General features: G+C 37.3%; 1 pseudogene across 1 annotated transcript; it reads left to right on the forward strand.

Moving 5' to 3' along the window:
• The first annotated feature begins 6493 nt into the window (after positions 1-6493).
• On the forward strand, positions 6494-19598 carry LOC145766783 (solute carrier family 23 member 1-like; annotated as a pseudogene). The gene is made up of 16 exons (XR_014288723.1): positions 6494-6544; positions 6990-7124; positions 8619-8749; positions 8785-8800; positions 9470-9627; positions 10229-10424; positions 11787-11973; positions 13203-13326; positions 13988-14124; positions 14788-14955; positions 15366-15388; positions 15803-15909; positions 16250-16422; positions 16670-16851; positions 17685-17811; positions 18212-19598. The product of XR_014288723.1 is annotated as a solute carrier family 23 member 1-like (transcript).
• Positions 19599-19991: the final 393 nt, after the last annotated feature.

Here is a 19991-nt window from a genome sequence, read left to right on the forward strand (position 1 = left end):
GATTAGGTTTTTTGCGTTTGGGAAGTACGGTACCTACTCTCGAATTCTTGTGAAGCAAAGATAAGTCGTCGTCGTGTGAGCGTCTGGTGCCGAGGGTCTATCCTTTACCACCCCAGTTTCACAATGTTCCAGGACTACACTGGAAGGCTACTAGAGAGCAGCCAGTCTTTAGTTTCATCATCCATGACAAGCAGACCTTCCACTCCGTTAGGTGGCTTGAATATGGAGCAGTCATTAGCCCCGATAGCTCAATTGGTTAGCGCGTCACTTCTGGAACGAAGAAGCTTCAAGATCAAGCGGCGCTGGTTCGACTCTCAGGGTGTGCGCTTGAACAACGCACGTTAAGGACTGCTTTCCATTCAGCGGCATCTAATGGATGGAATAGTTCCCCGGCAACAAGACTTCAACAATCGGAAACTTCACTCTGTCAATCTCGGTGACCGGGCCTGCGTCAGTGATTCAAAGCCTCTACAAGTATGCGAAACTGCCAGGATTAAGCTCTGCAAGAAGCTTTCCCAGTCCGAGGATAAAGATTCAATCAATCAATCTCGAGCACGCTTTAACTTTCGCGTTTTTTCAGACTCCTGCTGTGTTATGGCAAGTAATATTGTTCGTTTTGATGGTCGGAAATAAAAAGTGAACTAAAGTATGTGACTTTAGAAATGCAACTTAATGTTTGGTATTATTAAGTCTTTCATTCAATGCGCTGTCAAATAAATATCTATTTTGTATTCTTCTCCATTCCGACAACATTATTTTTGTCAGTTCTGTTTATGTTCAGAATTTGTGCTGAAAATGCTCTCTGAACGCACCAAATTCAATGTTAATTTTAAAAATTTTCTTGGGGAGGCCCCCCAGACCCCCCGCTGTTGCTTTGCCGTCACTGAACACCCTGTCAAAGTGGTCACGGTACGCCACTGCAATTTAGCACACGCCGAAACAGTTGAGACAAACAAAAGAGCAGAGACAGCAGAAGATTTGCATTGTTACGGTTGAGTGCATTGCATTGTTACTTTGACACAACTTTGATGCACCGTAGCAATTTTTGCTGTAGTGAGCAGATAATAATTTGTTTCATCTTTTTTAACTTTTGTTTCTGATAAAATAAAACAAATTGTTACCAAAGCAGCAACTGACATGCTCAAACATTTTCACGTTCTAAAACTTTCAAAATAACTACTGGCGTGTTTTATGATACTAATCCGTCACGTTTAGTTTAAAACGACAACTTCTAGGCCACCATCGTTAAGCTGTTTAAACTTTGCGGCATTTATTTCGAAGAATAATAAAAGAAGCCTAACCCATTAAAAGCTTTTCCGAGTAAAAACGGAAAAAAAAGTATTTCAGTTGCATTTGGTAAGTTGCGAAATAACTGAATGGTTGGCATGATTGATTTATAGGTTCTATTCGCCAAAGCATTTGCCAGTAGACCACGTTTGTTCAAACCTTTCAGTTTTCATAGTGCAAGGAAATAATTTTCCAGTAGGCTATAGACTTGCAGTTTTTAGTTCTCTAGAAGGTAGCCTAGTTATCAATGCACCATGTTGTGATTATTGCCGAATTCCAAACTTGTCTTTGAAATTGAAAAGCCACAAGTTTTAGATCGATCTTTTGTTTGCTCTGATAAAAATTATCAGAAGTCAAACTTGTGTTCCGTTGTCAGTTTTTAGTTCAAAGAAAATGTAGTAAATAGAAATCAATTTTAATCTAACTCGTCATGGTTGAGTTAACTTGAATGAAAATAGCATTATTTGCATTACAATACTTGCAGGTAAGATACGACCTAGTCGTCCATGTCAAGTATTATTTTGGGTTAACAGTAATACCTGTCAGAAGATACTTTTTGCTGTCCAAGACTTCTTTCTTTTCGGCTACTCTGGTCATAATCATGTTCGTTCGGCTTTCTTTTTCATCTCAAAAATGACAGATGATAATTTCATAGATTATGTTTGTGCTAAACTGTTCGGCCGCAAAAAAAGATCAAAATTTGGAATCATCAAAGTCTGCGCAGAAGGCAAAGTCGAAGGAGAAAAAAAAACGCGGTAGACAACCAAAACGATGGCAAGACAACATTCAAGCATGGACCGTCTCAATTTGGCAACACTGGGCGACTTAGATCAAAACCGCCACTCTTGGAAGCAACTAACACATGCTGACGAGCAGTCTGCTCCAAGCGAAGATGGCGACTGATGATCATGAAAGATTACGTTTGCCCTCTGAAAAAAATCATTTGCCCTTTGTAGTTTAGTTGGCTTCAATATGTTCAGGTTCAAAGGCTAATGATAACAAAGTTACAGCTGCTTAATTATACCTTACAGTAGACTCGTGGAGTTTTTTTTACTGTTTTCAATTTGTTTCATTTAGACCCAAAATTACAAGTCTTGATTTTGTGTCAAATCAAATCCGTTCATGAGAAGTTTCGTTATTTTTTAGTTGAGCCAAATCAAATACGTTTTTTTATTGTGACGTCACACAATTTTCAATTAAAAGAGCTGACCCCTTGTCATAGCTTGCTACTGGCGATGCACAAGCAGTACCGGATTAAGGGTCTGCTGGCCTGTAGGCACATTTTATAAGTGGCCCGAAAATCAGGGTTGCCAACTAAAAAATTAGAATTATCAGTGTTGCCAAATCATTGTCACAAAGATCGTTGTTGCAACTATAACACAGGGTACCGTGCAAAAACTTGGTCATATATGCCTAATTAAATAGCACCTTTGCACGTTTTTGCGATTGAAAACTCGTTAACTAGTTTTTGGAGGTCAATCTTACGGAGTAAATCGCTTTCAATATACAAAAGTGCCAGTGTACTAAGACGTTGTTGACACATTGTTGATCGTTTAACGTCTTTAATTCGTTTCAGTTGTGAAAACGAGCGTTCCCCCGAGCAATTCGTAGCCATTAAAGACAAGTACATTCTAAGTGCTATTTTAGTGTTCGGAAATGCATTATAAACACCAGTAGGCTAGTGTGCAGCATTTTAAATATCTTCTGGGCACTTCCTGTTGCTGTTGTTTCATCGCGTCTTTGCTCTTTATACCAGCACATAAACTGACGAAATTCTGATGGGAAGTCGGAAGACAGGTCCTTTGAATACACACCAACCAGACCTGCAACAGCAACATCGATGTCTTCAACAGACATGGAGTCGTACTCAGTCAAAACTCCAAACCTCTGCAGCACCATGGAATATGCATCGATACGTTTCTGTGGTGCACTCTTCAGTTGGTCGATGATCACATAAAACGTGTTGATTGTAAATTTTTGCTGGCCGGACATTCCTTCCACACCATCTGTAGCAGCTCCATCACTGACATGCTTCTGCCGCTTTGGTGCTCGCCGACTTTCAGATTTATATATGCTGCTGCCACAGCGATCACGTGCCTGCTGCTCATAACAGTCAAAATTCTCTCTGCACTCATCCAAGAATTTATTCAAGCTTCAGCAGACCAATGGCTAGTGTCAGATCGATAGTGGAACTTTGAAGCAACTTGCTACTAGTATTGAAGCGCTGCAAAATATTGTTCCAAAGTATGCACATTAGGGCAACTTCAAGGGTGTTCACTGTTCATGTGTTTGGCCAATGCACCTGCTTCATTTCGTGTGCTGCCATTCTGAGTAGCATCCCCAGAGATTTTCTGGAGAGCACTTTGAAACTTATGGTACCCAATGGTTTCTTGTGCATCAAAAGTGCTCTGCGGGCAGCACAAAATATGTCCGCGGGCCGCATGCGGCCTGCGTTTGGGTTAGACCACCCTGCTCTAAATCACAACATTAGGCTAGAAAGTTTATATCAATAATCAACTAACAACTTACATTTTTTCTTCTTAGAAGCATAAAACGTCCGATAAGAAACGGTTCACAAGTCACAGCTTCAATTGCACCATAAAACTAGTCCATGGAAAATTTTTGCGATTTTTGCGAAATTACGATTTTTGCATTGCGTTTGGGTTAGACCACCCTGCTCTAAATCACAACATTAGGCTAGAAAGTTCATATCAATAATCAACTAACAACTTAGCCTACATTTTTCTTAGAAGCATAAAACGTCCGATAAGAAACGGTTCACAAGTCACAGCTTCAATTGCACCATAAAACTAGTCTATGGAAAATTTTTGCGATGTTTGCGAAATTACGATTTTTGCATCGCGTTTGGGTTAGACCACCATGTTCTAAATCACAACATTAGGCTAGAAAGTTCATATCAATAATCAACTAACAACTTAGCCTACATTTTTCTTAGAAGCATAAAACGTCCGATAAGAAACGGTTCACAAGTCACAGCTTCAATTGCACCATAAAACTAGTCTATGGAAAATTTTTGCGATTTTTGCGAAATTACGATTTTTGCAACCTTTAATTCATCTGGAAAAACAGAGCTATTAAGATGAATACTTATTAGTTTAGAAAATAATTATTTTGAAAACATGACTAAATTTTTAGCCTACTGATTTTAAAGTGGCCTGGATTTTTGACTGGCCTTGTAGGCACGTGCCTACTTTGCCTAATGGTTAATCCGGCACTGTGCACAAGTAAGTGTTGCCTATTAGGCTTACATTTTTTATGACAGATGCAGGAGCGTATAGTACTCAGGGGAAGAAAGGGGACAATTGCCCCTCCCAAAATATTTTGGATAAATATTTCAACCTGTGTTACAGCATCTTTTGAAAAAGTTTTACCATTGATTTAGGCTGAAAGTGCTCTAAGAATGCGCAATTTTGAGGTATTTTTTCAAAAATTTATGGAGGAGGGCCTCCAGAGCCCCCTCCTGGTGCTTTGCCTTGCCGACTCGTTGCCGGGCTCATTGACAAATGCTATAGGCCTAATACTAGTTTTCCGCCTCTTCCGACATGATTAACCATCGTAGTTGAAAAGCAAGTTTTCAAGTGCAAACTCACAAAATATTTCGCTGTATTTTTACTGCAAAATTTAAAAACAGCACAATGGTATTTTAACCAAATAGCACAATTTTTGGTTTATACCTTTAGAACTCAATATGGAGAACCCTTCATTTCAACGGGTGAGTATTAAATAAATTCGAAGCGTCGCCAATAATTTAACAGTGTGCCTTTACTTTTTCCCAGAATCGTTGCGTCTCGGCAGGGAAGCCTGATAATAATCAGAGACGGGAAGATGTTTCTGTATACTAACTTTGATTGATTGAATCTTTATCTTCGGACTGGGAAAGCTTCTTGCAGAGCTTAATCCTGGCAGTTTCGCATACTTGTAGAGGCTTTGATTCACTGCCGCAGGCCCGGTCAACGAGATAGACAGAGTGAAGTTTCCGATTGTTGAAGTCTTGTTGCCGGGGAATTATTCTATCCACTAGATACCGCTGAATGGAGAACAGTCCTTTAACGTGCGTTGCTCAAGCGCACACCCACAGAGTCGAACCAGCGCCGCTTGATCTTGAAGTTTCTTCGTTCCAGAAGTCGCGCTCTAACCAATTGAGCTATCGGGGCGAACTAAATCATCTTAGAACTGTTTTGCCTAAAATATTTTTGTTTCAACCATTCATATCGTCAGACTAATAAAATAATGGCGTAACTCACTTTTTGACGAAATTGAGATATTCGTGTTTTTTAGGTCACTAAAATATAGCGCATCTGCCACATAATTTTCTAAGGCCTACGTTAACAAGAAAGTAGTATTTTCGTAAAAATGTCAAATGGCCTAACTCAAACGCATGACTTAGGCCATTTTACAAATCTTTTTAATCGTTGGCTGAAAGTAAAGCTTTCCGCCAACAGAGCAGATGGTCAGAAGACGACGATATAAATTGTACAGAAATTGAGCTTCCACTTCATCACAAGTCTAGACGATTAATTTAGCACAAAATAATTATGTTTTTTTCTATTCTATGTATCGTAATCTTGGCCATTTCCAAGTAACTACCCTACTTAAATCAATCTGTTTTCTTTCTGTTCCTTCGAGAAGCTTCATCTTCCTAGCACTCTGGTAGTGCGACTTATCACCTCACACTGTGATACAGGTCAGATCTTCTCAATGCACCGTTTCTTGGAGTCTTCTTGCACCCATGGCAGGTTTTTGTAGAAGGTCATTGTTGGATACTTAATTAATTCTCAGATTAATATCACACTAAGCAACTTTATAAGCTCATTGCTGGTTCATCGCCATCATTCTTGAGTTTCACTGACATGGGAGGAGAATATAGGAAAAGATAAATTTCAATACGTTTGAATTGACTTTTAAGTGTAGGTAAATGTGGTAAAATGGGAAAAGAGGAAAATCACTTTTTGGCGAAATTTCTCATTGACTTGCCTACTGTAGATTCCCATTAGGCCTACATGTAGTGTCCAACTGTCCACTACTGTACATGCCCATGACTGCAGAAAGATCACAACGTACAGAAAGAAGAAATTCTTGTACCGTGGAATTACCATAATCCAACTTCATCGACAATACAAAGAGCTTGCTGAATCATTAGGAATATGATCATTGAGCACAGCCTATTTTAGTGAAGTATTTTATAATGAGAACTTCTCCGTCTTCATCGTCGGCTCCAGTTCGTGTCCGAGTATTGGTTTGTCTTCAAATTGAATTTGGCTTTGGATGGTGATGTCGTATGTGGCTTTGGAGGCTCAGTCTATGATGGAAAAAGACGTAGGCAAAAGGCACTGGGAGACGATCATCATAGATCTACCGCCAATGTGTGAAACCTGGATGGAGGCTTCCAACTCTACCAAGCCTGGCCCCGTTACCAATGATATCATCGCCATTGGGCTTTGTTTGGTCCAAGTCCAAATTGAGACAAAGGCCATTCGCTTGTATGGTTGTTTAAGGTGGTCGTAACTACGCGAGGGCTACGCACACACTCTTGGCCAGCTCCACGTCCACTGCGGTCCAATAAGATCGAAACGTGCAGCTTCAGGGGAACTGGTTGCAACTGGCTGCCGGGTGCTCTGTTCATACCACGTAGAGATCAGTGCGACGTGTGTGCTTCATTCAAACACATTAATATTACCAAGGAACAATACGATAACCAGATCAAGTTGAAGAATGAAGCTAGAGATGAGAAGATGAAAGACAAAGAATCCGCTAGCACAGTAAAATCCGTATGGACAATGGATTTACAGGCTGTACTTCTGTGTCCCAAAACTAAGGCAAGAAGTATGTACTATAAAACCAAGTTGCAGACACACAATTTTACACTATTCAATCTTGAATCAAAAGATGCTTATTGCTCTATTTGGAATGAAACAGAAGGTGATTTTCGCTGTGAAGTATTCGCTTTCTTGAAGTTTAATCACTTCGAACGGGTAATTTCTGGAAGCCCCGGTCTGGAGGAGATAGTTATTTGGAGTGATGGGTGTGGATGTTAAAATAGAAACTGTAATGTCTCTAGTGCCTACTGGCCCTTGAATGGAAGCATGGCATCGCTATTACTCAGAAGTACCTCGTGGCTGGTAACACTCAAAGGAAGTGCGATAGCATGCACAGTACTATCGAGGGAAAATTGGTAAACGACATTTTTACGACGAGAGATTACGAAATTATCATCCAGAATGCCAGGATCAGACCGCATCCCAACAATGTACAGAGGATGCAACACAGTAATTTTATGAAAATCGATGGATGATGCTTGTTGAGTATCAGGCCTGGAAAGAAAGCTGGAGCTCCCACGGTTCATGATCTTAGAGGCCTGAATCATGCAAGCAGTGGAAAGGTATTGTACAAGGTCCCATTATGTGAGTCTGCACAGTGGGAGGATCTGCCACAGCGGTCACAACCAAACTTAGGTGACACTACATCGATTTCTATTTTTTCAAGCCATCTTCCAATCAAATTGAGGAAATACAATGATCTCCAATCTATGAAACATGTTATGCCAACAGGGTGCCACTCCTTTTTTTATAATTTGCTTCATCACTGATAATAATGTATTCAGCTTGTCTTGCCAACTCTGAACTGTTTTTGGGCGAAATATGCAGTCTAGCATGAAATATAACTCCTATCGTTAGCTTGGAGTTGCTATTAGGGATTTTCCTGTTAATTCTAGTCGTATTATTACTGTTATTGTGTCACCGTTAAAAAATTCATGTTGATAAACTCAAAATATCAAATGGCCTAAGTCATGACTGTGCATTCGGAAAATGGCCTAAGTCATCCCAGCACATTATGGGATGCAAAATGAAGCAAATCAAAGTATACATGCTCATTGTACTTGTATCGACATGCTATTTTCGTTTAACTGTACAATAAATATGATAAAAACAACCGTGTGGACAGTTTTTTTCGATTATCTCAAAACAAGAAAAAATGAGTTACGCCATTATTTTATTAGTCTGACGATATGCTTGTTTGAAAATGTAGCCTATACGTTGCTTTGATCTTTTCGAGCCGTTGCTCCAACGTTATATTTTCATGAAAAATGAAAACCGTGAAAATTGTTGTGTGCGAACGAAACGATTTATTGTGAAAGCACTGTCATTGGGGATGCATAGGCTTGCTGCGTATTAGTGGATCACTGAAAAAAATCGGAACAAAATCTTTAAAAGCTTTGAAAATAATTTATTCTTCTGACTTACGACGCGAAATTACATTTGCAATGCATTTGATTCACAATGCGTCAAGATTTCATTGTTGTTATGGCCCAGGACGATGACAAAATTTCCGTAAAATTCAAACATGAAAAAAACGCAGCGGATGCAACTGACTTGAACGAAAACGATAATACGAACAAGTTGCTTTACAGCATCGAAGACACACCACCCTGGTATTCATGCATCGAAGACACACCACCCTGGTATTCATGTTGTGTAGCCTATTGGGATTGCAGGTAAAAAGATCACAGAGCAAGTCAATGAAAGTGAAAATTAAGAATGTTTTTTATTCTTGGAATTGTGTAGCTTAAGTTATTTGCCCTATTTCCAACGGAAAAGATTTTTGCGTCGTATTGAAATTTTAGGATGTCGAATAGTGTCTTTCAGTCATAGTTGAAAATTTAATTGGTTGGTTTTGAATCTTTATCCTCGGACAGATAAAGCCTTGATAGGTTATTCCTGGTAGTTTCGCATACTTGCGGAGGCTTTTGACGCATGGCCGGTTACCGAGATTGGCAGAGCGATTTTTTTGATAATAGTTAAAGTGTTGTGCCGAGGAATTATTCTATCCATTCGGTACCCCTGAATGAAAAGCAGTCCTGAAGTGCGTTGCTCAAGTGCTCACCCCGAGAACCGAACCTATTCTTGAGTCGGGAGCTTAACTACTGAGCTAAGGGGGCAACTAGACTACAACTAGCAAACTTCTTTTTGGACTTTTCGAGTAAAGTCCAATTTTTGTAACATTAAACTTCTAAGCTAGAACAATCAGCCAATACCAGAAAAAAACGTTTCACATTAAATTAAAAGCTTTTGTCATTCAAAACCATCACCATGGACTGCTGATTGGATAAAAAAATAACAATTAAACATTATTCAAGTATATCATTATCTTACTGTATTCTTAGCATTATCTTCTGGCTGTCAGTGGAATAATAGGCCTTCCTCTCATCATTGCTCTTCATCTCTGCATTCCAAACGATGAAGAAGGAGATGTTGCTCGAGCACTTTTGATCGGAACTCTTTGTTTTGTGTCAGGAATTATTACTTTTCTTCAAACAACTTTTTTTGATCAAGGTGATTGCATTTGATATGATTAATTGATCATAGCACTGCATGTGTTGGTGGTAAACGTAACGTCTAATCTTCCACTTTTGGCAAAAACAAAGTAATTTTGTTATCATATCTTAAAAATCTGATGTGATGGCAAAAATCTGAGTTTAGATTCGGATTCAACACCCCAAAGTTACATTAAACCAGTTTTCAAGGTCCAAACAGCAGAAACAAATTATGTTTTTGTAGACCAGTGCAATAAATAGCTTACACAAAGATGATTGACATTTCACATTCAAAATATTAACAATCCAGCACAACTTTAACCTAAAAAACATTGGAAAATGTGTAGAAAAGAGGTAGCTGATTTAAGAAAATCCTCTAATAATAAAAAATGTGCTAATTGAAGAGAAAATGTTTTCTTTAAACCATTTAAAAATGTAATAAATTGATGGATCAAATCTAACAAAAATTTACGCTTTTGTTACAAAACAGCTTTTTTTTCTTCCCCCATTACTTTCATATTGATTGGACTGACCTTTGTTTTATACAAAACACGTTTTATGCTGACGCACAAAAACGGGTCAAGTTATTTCTTGTCATGTTAATTATACTTGTAACAGGCTACCCATCATGCAAGGTGGACCAATTAGCTTGCTGCCACCAACCCTTGCGATCCTTTCTCTTCCTCACAATCAATGTCCGAATCCTCTTCCTCCTGGATTCATGAATAGCAGCGTTACTTTGTACAATGACACAGACGGAACAATTGTAGATGGCCCTGAGTTGTGGCAAAGAAGAATGCGTGAGGTAACATTTAATGTTACTTAGAGATAACTTGTAGCTATCTGCAATGTCATTTATATATAAAAAGTCCCTTTTAACTAGTGCTGTGGCGTCGAGCGAAAAATATATGAATCCGACTCCTCAGTTTATAATTGGCCGACTCCGACTACGAGCACACTAAATTTATCCGACTTCAAGCCCAGCTTTTAACTTAATAACCGGTTTTCTTAGCCTATGTTCCTTTGCTCTTAAACTTTCATAATACTTATGCTTCCATGAATGTTCTTCAGATAGTCATTTCATCAAAATAAACTGATAAGATAAACATTCATAAAAAAGCATTTTGCTTGAATGGCAGGAAACGCCAATATGCAAATCCAGTGATACAATATGATATTGTGCAATTCTGTGTGAGCACCATTTCTCCCCCCCCGCGAAATTTACAAATGGTTCTCCATTTTTCAGTGATAGTGCCTAATTTGTTTTGCAATAATGTTTCTCTAATCATGGTGCTGTTTAAAGAAGGCATAGAAATATAAAAATAGGCGTGCAAAGTGTCAGTGCGGGAGAAATGAAAGTTTCATCATCATTTTAGCAAAAAAGAAACTCTTGCGCATTCTCTAAGAATAGTTAATACGCAGACAATGAAGCAGTTTGCACAAAAATCTACACAAATCATAACTTTGTTTTGAATGTTTATGTTTTACTTGCTTTAGCTTATTCATGCCACTTATGCCACGACCTTGACTGCACTATTTTTAGGAGTCGGCATTGTTTTTGACTCCATTGAAATACAAAAGGCTATAAACTTTAAATAAAAGCAAAAATCAGAAGGGCTACTTCTGCTACAAACACGTCAAAGCTTTCCGACCCAACAGCCTATAGGCTGCTATGCATTCACAACAACGCTGTGTAGGCTACGCACAAGCAGAAGTATTGATTTGTTATTTCAATCTTTCGATTATCAATGAATGGTGTAAGCTTTGGAATTTTTTCTGTTGTTTTAACGAATCGTTGACCTACAAGACATAATATTTGCTCGAATTGTAGTAACGGCTGAAGATGAGGACAAATTAAATCAGACCTAACTTTCTTGCAACTTTTGGCAGGTAATGCACATTGTACAATTTATGTTCTATTACGTCGAAATTTATTTTTGATTGAAGTCTAGTTAAAATTGTCAGTCAAACTATGCAGTTTATCAAAGCAATAGATTTATTCGTCCATTTCACTAACTGGTTTTAAAGTCATTTTAGATAGTCGTGGCTCAATGGTTTCTAGAAGCATTGCATTTTTGTTGCTGAAAACGAAACCAAATTAAAATATATGGATATATTTAGGTTCCATCTGTAATCACGTTAAGCTACGTAAATAAAATTTTAACAGGTACAAGGAGCCATCACTGTTGCTTCCTTTTTGCAAATTATATTGGGCCTGACTGGCACAATCGGTTTTATCCTTCGTTATATGGGACCTCTCACTGTTGCACCAGTTATGTAGTGTCGTTAATTGGATTATCGTTGTTTGCACCTGCTGCAAATAACGCATCTGTTCAGTGGGGAATAGCAATGTTGTAAGTATTTTTGGAAACAGTGTATCATTTACATTTCCCCAGTTCTGAATCAACCAGAAACATTATGCAATCATTTACATTTAAACAGAGATGTAGGCTACGTATACGCCGCAAATTCTAGGTCGCATACTTGCGGCGTAGACTTTTTGTTTACGCTAGCGCTTGCGGCCACATTTTTTTGGATAGTTTGCGCTTGAGGCTACGCCGTAAAGTTTTCGCGGTTCTTTAGCGCATAGCGTCAACGCATACTTTTTAATGTCTTTTTTTCCCTACAACACGCCAATACCTTCCAGAGCTGCAGTTGAAAGAATGTTTTCAATGGGCAAAGACATGTTGGAATCAAAACACAGCAAAATGTCAGATGAACACTTTCACATGCTTGTGTTTCTTCGTGGAAATTCAAAATAAAACTTGTTTGTTTCGAGTGGTTTATACCGTGTGAATGTTTGTCACATAGCAAACAAAATGAGTTTACTCTAGTGTATGCGCTGACGCTGACGCCGCCAACTTTTTTTACAAGTTGCGTTGACGCATACGGCGTATGGTTTTTCGAACGTTTGCGTTAACGCTGACGGCGTCAATATTTTTTGTTTGCGCGTACATCACTGCATTTAAAGATATTTAAATTAGCGTGGCTCATGGAAAAATAATCAAAAATGTGTTTTGCATGTTATGGATTTACAGTACTTTACTCACTAACGTACTGTTAGGTTAGGTTTTTGAATCTTTATCCTCGGACTGACAAAGCCTTGATAAGTTATTCCTGGTAGTTTCGCATACTTGTAGAGGCTCATGACGCAGGGCCGGTTGTTGGTGGGGAATTATTCCATTCACTGGATGCCTCTGAATGGATTGCTTGTCCTGAAATGCGTTGGTCAAGCGCACACCCCGAGAGTCGAACGAGCGCCGCGTGATCTTGAGCCGGGCGCGTAACCACTGAGCTAAGAGCCATTGTTTTTGGTAGGCAACCTTTACTTCGCTAATTACACTTTGCCTCATTTGTTGATTTTAACAACAAATATGAAAAAAGTGTTGTTGTCCTGGGTCAGCATTAATATATAAAAGATTAAATGGCCATGTATTTTAAAAGTTACTTGTAAGTTATGTAGTTTTATTCCTAACGTAATCTATCAAATACAGTGTAATGTATAAAATAATAACCTTTAGAACTATATGTACTTCGTCAAGTTTGCTAGCAGATTTTAAAATTTTTTTTTTTTTTAATCAAGCACTGCCGCTGTCCTGACTCTTTGCTCGCAGTATCTTCTAAATGTTTGCATTCCATTTCCATTATTTTCTATACAGAAAAGGAAATGCTATATCGTCAAAGTTCCCTTTTTTAAAATGTTTCCGGTGAGAGCATTTATACAATTTCAAAGTTTACATAGCCTATTGGGACAAACTGTAATCTGTTAATTGGGTATAACAGTATAATCTGGTAATTGATACTATAGTGTAGCTCATCATGTTTGTCTGTGATAACCTAGTGTTGCCAATGGTAATACAGACTGTTAGGCTGCTTATTAATCTGAACTAGTCAGAATTCAACTCTTCGCCATTTGTATGCACATTTTATTTTGACAACTTGTTCTGTAGTTTTTGTTTGTGTAACTTCGTACTGATTTAATCAAATATCGTAAGTCACTTTGATTTCAATCTTTGTGAACTGTTTAAAAACAGAGTAGGCTATATAAGTAGATTATTGCACAAGCCATAATTTTGAACAACAGGCTTGCATGAAATGTTCATGCATAGGAAACTTTTTTTTAGTTATTAGGCTACGCTAGTTTTGTAAAAACAAAAATATAAGTCCTTATCGCACTATACGCACGTCACTGTTCGACAACCGCCAAAAAAATAATAAATAAAAAAAAATTGGCATGTTAGTCGTCACCGATATTCCATCTTACGTTGACCACTTTAAATGTCAACAACCCCCTTAAGACTGTAGTTTATTCGTAATGTGGAAGTTTCATTGCAATACATATTCTACCATTTCTTCTTTTCCATGCAGGTATTGATTGCTTTAGTGAGTGGATGGATTCTTTGTCTTATCTTTACTGTCACTGATGTATTTCCAAATGACCGAAGTTCCACTTCCTTTCGAGCAAGAACTGATTTTCGCAGTAGTGTTATAGGCAACTCACCTTGGTATAATGAGTTTAATCCAGTTAGCAAAATTGCTATTTTTACATCATTTCAAGGACTTTGCTTGAAATGTTGCTAGTCGTTGAAAATGGCGAAAACGTTGCAAACGTTGCTAGTCGTTGAAATGATGTACAAATACCAACTTGTGCTGGATGAAATACTATTTTAGCTTACATATGAAATAAACAACTTGCATTTGTCTCACTTTTTTGTAAAATACGGTATATTCAAAAATGTATAATAATCAAGAGATATAATCTATTTAGTTATTATTGAAGGTACAAGCTACCGCACAATATCGCGAAGAAAAAAGCGATGTCGTCCGATCAACTCTTGGTCTCCACATTCTTTCAATTACATTTTTGTTTAACCTAAAAGTAGAGGACCTTGAGGTACAATTGTCTGAAACTAGTTGTTCGAAAAACTGCTCGTCTCTACTCACGGTGCAGTAAATTGGGTGAGCGTTGTTGCGGAAGGAGCTGGGCCATCTACTTTTGTTAGTGCTGAAGGCTTGGTGCAATGAGCACATTATCTTCTCATCCCAGACCCTTGGAAAGAAGTATGGAACATCTTTACTCTTAAGACGTGTAAAATAATCGAGCTGAGGCTTATCCAGAATGTTCTTTTTACTTTAATTTGTTTTTATAATTAGTTAATTGTGTTTAGGTTCCACTGGCCTTATCCTGGCCAATGGGGATTGCCTATAGTGACAGTAGGGGGAGTCGTGGGCATGTTTGGAGGAGTGATAGCCGGATTAGTGGAGTCTATCGGCGACTACTACGCTTGCGCTCGGCTTTCAGGCGCCCCAATTCCTCCTAAACATGCCATCAACAGGTAATGAGAGTTTGAACTTGTTAAAAGTCAAGGAATTTCAGAACAAAAGCTCTTAATCCGAAGCGGCAATTACAGATTAAAGAAGACCTGGTAATTCTAGTGTTAAGGTGGCTGTTCACCAATACCACTCACGTGACTCACCTCTACCCAGGATGTAGTGAAATGGGAAGGCATAGTTTCTGAATGAAAGGCGGCCGAGAGAAAGGATCTTTTCTCTTATTTATTCTCGTAGGTGCCGAAGGTTTAGTGTGATGAGAATTCTCATCTCCGAAGCTCAGCAACTGAATATGGCCTACCATCTTGACCTCACCTTTATCTAGACATTAGCTGTGTTTAGTCTTTTGTTTTGTTGTTATAGTCAGAAATAAAACTAAACTGAACACTTTTCTAACAATTTCGTTGCTCTCCAGAGGAGTGTTGGTGGAAGGAATTGGTTGCATCATGGCCACCTGGAGGTGCGGCCTGATTTGTCACATTTTGCATATTTTGATTACAGCTACTGCTAGTGCTTGACTGACATTTTCTGAGATGTTTTTACTTTTTGCGGTTTCCTAATGACATAAAACTTTTTGTTGCCTTGGGGAAGCAGTAGCAAATGAGAAAAAGTAAGTTGAAAAACACAAAATCAGACTGTTATTGAAAATTAACAGTCTGACTAAAATCTTCGAAATCAAATTTTCTTTGTTTTTCAACATGTAAGGATGTTAAAACTTATTGTATCATCTGGGGAAAAGAATAAAGAAAGTGTAAAAATCTAATTTTTAGAAAAATTTATTTAAACGTTTGCCCAAAGTTAGAAAAACCTGGAAATTTCTGCAAAATGTGACAAATCAGGCCATATCTTTAGGTGGCCATGGTTGCATGTTGGCAGGTGTTATTGGAACTGGAACAGCAACGACGTCATATAGCGGAAATATTGCAGCTATTGGAATAACCCGTATTGGCAGTAGAAGAGTAAGTTAGTAGAAATAAGCAGAAATTTGAAAAAAAATTCTAATATTTGAATGAATTTGCTAATGTTTTGCTGGATTTTCTAACAAGTTGTAAAAAAACATTGTACTTTCCAGGTGTAAGGAATTTGAAATCCAAAAAAATTGCCACCAGTTACTTACAAGTTTTTGCAAATGACAAACAACAACATTTAATTGCCCATTTCATTAAACAGCATGATAATGGCACATTCATAACGTTTTTAAACCACTGGTAGGACCGGTTAAGTTACAATAAAAGCAGCGTTTAAGAACGTATTCAGTTTCCAAGGACTTTTATGTAAGTTTTTTAATAAACTTTATAGGTGCTGCAAGTTGCCGGATGTGTTATGATATTTTTGGGAGTTTTCAGTAAGTTCGGAAGCATCTGCTCCACTATTCCTGATCCAGTTGTTGGAGGCATTTTATGTGCAACATTTGGAATGGTATCTGCAGTAGGAATAAGCAATTTACAATATGTGGACTTGAATTCAACAAGGTAAAACTTTCCTCAAGTAAAGAATCAATCTCGAGACTAGTTTAACAAAAACGAAAATTGTTTTTCTGCTGTTTAACCATATTTCAATCCTGTAGTAAATTTTACTTCTACTGTATAAGTGTATAAGATTTAATTTACAGGCCTTTTTTTATGTGACATTGGTAAAAAAATTTATTGAACCTTGCAGCAATACACGTAGTTTTACTTCATTACAGATTGTTACTGTTTCACTGATTTGTTTTGGCAGAAATCTTTTTATTATTGGAACAGCTTTGTTCATGGGTTTAACTGTTCCGGAATGGATGAAGGCAAATCCTGGAATTATTCAGACGAATTCTGTGGAAGGCGACCAAATCATTACAGTTCTTCTACAAACTCCAATGCTGGTGGGGGGATTTATTGCTTTCTTCTTCGATAACACAATACCAGGTACGATATTGAATCCAGATACAGATCCTTTTGATATGTTCAGCACAATAACGTATGAAGAATGCAGATATTTTACAGGATATAATACAATACGGAGTATGGTGTTGAAACTGGGGATAGCAGCACAATACTATACAAATATAGACGTTAAACTCCAAAATTATATAAAATCAAATAGATTGGTAGATGAAACAGAATAGCAAAAGAAATAGAGAAAAGTATATGATATCAAAAATAGCACTGACAGGCAGAGACAAAAGGAGTCAGCAAAGGAGCGTTAATTTTAGGAAAGAATGAAAGAGAGAGAATCAATAAAATGTAGACTTTTTACGGTAATTTGGATGAAATAATGATGTTATACTTATAAGCAAATTATGAGCCAATCATTTTTTCGTTTGCGTATGTGATTTATGAATTTGTGTTTGATAGATAATATAGTTTAATTATTTTCATAGTTTGTAATTATGGTGCTACAATGTCTACGACAGCATTTTTCTTTGAATAGTGAGAAGCTATCATTGCTGTTCTTAAATTTCAAATAGGTTCTTTTTACTGTAGGCCTACACGCAGTTCGCTGTACTGTGTGTACACTGTACAGTAAAAATGTTCAAGTTCGAATGATATTGTTTTTAACATACTTTTTGGTATTTTGACGTCATTATACAGCACTATACATCCCATTGTTGTTAGGTATATTTAGATTAAGTCTAACGTTTTGACATTTCCAATTTCCACTTCGTAGTTTCTAAACGAAACATAAAGTAATTAATTTAGCACATGGATTATATTATTGGTAGAAACTGTACAGATGAGAATTCTGATATCCTTATCAGGTACTGAGAAAGAACGTGGGATGACTGCATGGTTGAATGTACAACATGATGAACGACTACATAACAAAGCATTGCAGGAAGAAGAGGACGAATGTTATCGCTTGCCTTTTCCCACAGGATGCTGCAGGTATTTTTGATTGACATTGAAATGATTCTATCAGAATTTTGTCAATATACATGAATTCAACTTTGCTATGAATTGCGCAAAGCTCACTGCTTGTAGTTTGACACTTTGGCAGGAACTTAGGTACCACAAATGAGAAAATGTCACATGGAGCTATTATCTCCATGGCCATACCAGTGTACCTACTGCACTGAGGAAGCCGGAAGGCCAAAAAAAAACAAAAAAAAAAACGAAACTGTGTGTAGGCCTACTGTTTGTAGTTAAATTCAGTAAGCAAAGCCTTTTTTACAACAATATGTTGAAACGCTACATCTTGACATAAAATTTCCTGTCTTAGTTTTAAATTTGATTAAATTTTACAACCCAATACTAACATCATGCTAACATTTATTTTCATCAACAGGTTTTCCCGGTATATTCCGTTTCTTCCGGAATTTGGAAAACATCCAAAAACAGATTTGGAAGAAAAAAGTGATTTTGAATCTACAAAGTTATAGCTACAAATGACAACACAAGAAATGAAATAGGCTATTACTAAAACAGTCTTGCAAATATTATTGCAAAAATGCTGCATATATAAATATTTTTGCGTAGCTTAAGTTGTATCCGTTTATAAATTTTGTAATATTGTTTTCGGTTTTAATCGGCAATGTGTAAATACTCAAATGAATTTTGTTTAATAGCAGCTTGTGCTTCTACCCCATCAAAGCTTTTTCTTTTCAAAGTAGGGTTCGAGACTTTTAGATAAGTGCGTCGTATTTGTCAATAAGTTTTTATATTCTTGATTGTGGTGCTTAACATGACACGTATTAATAAATCTAACTCTGTGAGTATAAACTACAGAATTTCGAGACAGGATTTTGAGATCATAAATTCTAAAATCAAAATTGCATGAAAAAATACAAGAATTCAAGCTTTTGTCACTTTACCTTTTTGTAGACCTCTGCTTTGTTTGGCATAAGCAATGTTGTTTTTTCGTTGTGATGATTAGAAATAAAAATAAAGTGAACTGAACTGATGAGGCTTAAGAAACCTGATTCCAAAGAGGTTGACAACCTCATCGTGTTGTTTCATGTTCAACTTTTGTGGGGTACCGTATACGTGATTGTATCTACCTCTACATCTGCTACTGATGCATTGTTTTGCAAACATGGCACTAATTTTGCCACTACAAATGTTTACTTGTAATTTTAGCCCTATTAAAACTTGGTATATGAATTACAAAGGATCTATGGCGTAGGTCTACTTTTGGTCCTGGGCACGAAATCAGTTTTGGGTCTCACAAATTTTCCAGGGAACTAAGAAACTACGAAAACACTGCATATTCGTTACAATTACATTGTTTTCTTACAATAATAGGCTACTAAATACAGATGTCTATTTAAGATCAAAATGTTATGATGTTGCTTGTAAATTGTTGTACAAGGAAGATTGAGATGTTTGTAGTCTTTTTCCTATACGTGTATTTTCCTCACTTTGTATTTTTTTCCTCTCATGTAACCCCATATGAATGTGTAAAATGTGTGCATATCTGTAGCAAGTAAATAAAGATGCGTTGTATGAAGGCCAGTCATCTTTTTGGTATCCGGCCCAAATTGTTTTCTCAAAAACTTTAAGTCAAAATGTGACACATGTCTCAAAACAAAAAGATATTTTTGTTGAATGCTTTTTCTTTTGCCCCACTCCACAGTACTATTTTATGAATATGCCCAATCATCAATAGATCAAAACACAGTGGTGCCCCAAAGATAATCCTCTGCCACATAATTAGACATTTAACTAAACTTGAAAATAACTTTACCGACATTAACGTGAAAAGTGAAAAAAACGCTATCGTGTTTGCAACACCATTATTGCTATAATTACACGTTCTTTATCAACAACTTTTCAAGGAAATATCTGTTTCTGCTCGCATTTAAAAATCTCAACAAAACAAAAAACCTACAAGGTTTGACCAAACAGTTTAGCCAGAAGAGAACAGCCCAAACAACAAAACACCTTAGCTTATTGAAACTAGATAGTCTGATGTCCACGCGTGTCGATACTATGTGCTTTTTTATATGTGGTCTTCAATAGGAATGTCAATTCGATGTTTTGTTTATTACACATATCTTGCATTTCTATGAGAATCTTTGACCTCGGACTGAGAATTCTTAGAGCTTAATCCATCTAGCTTACTGTAG

This window comes from Aplidium turbinatum, chromosome 3, assembly GCF_918807975.1.
Source record: "Aplidium turbinatum chromosome 3, kaAplTurb1.1, whole genome shotgun sequence".
Classification (NCBI taxonomy): domain Eukaryota; kingdom Metazoa; phylum Chordata; class Ascidiacea; order Aplousobranchia; family Polyclinidae; genus Aplidium; species Aplidium turbinatum.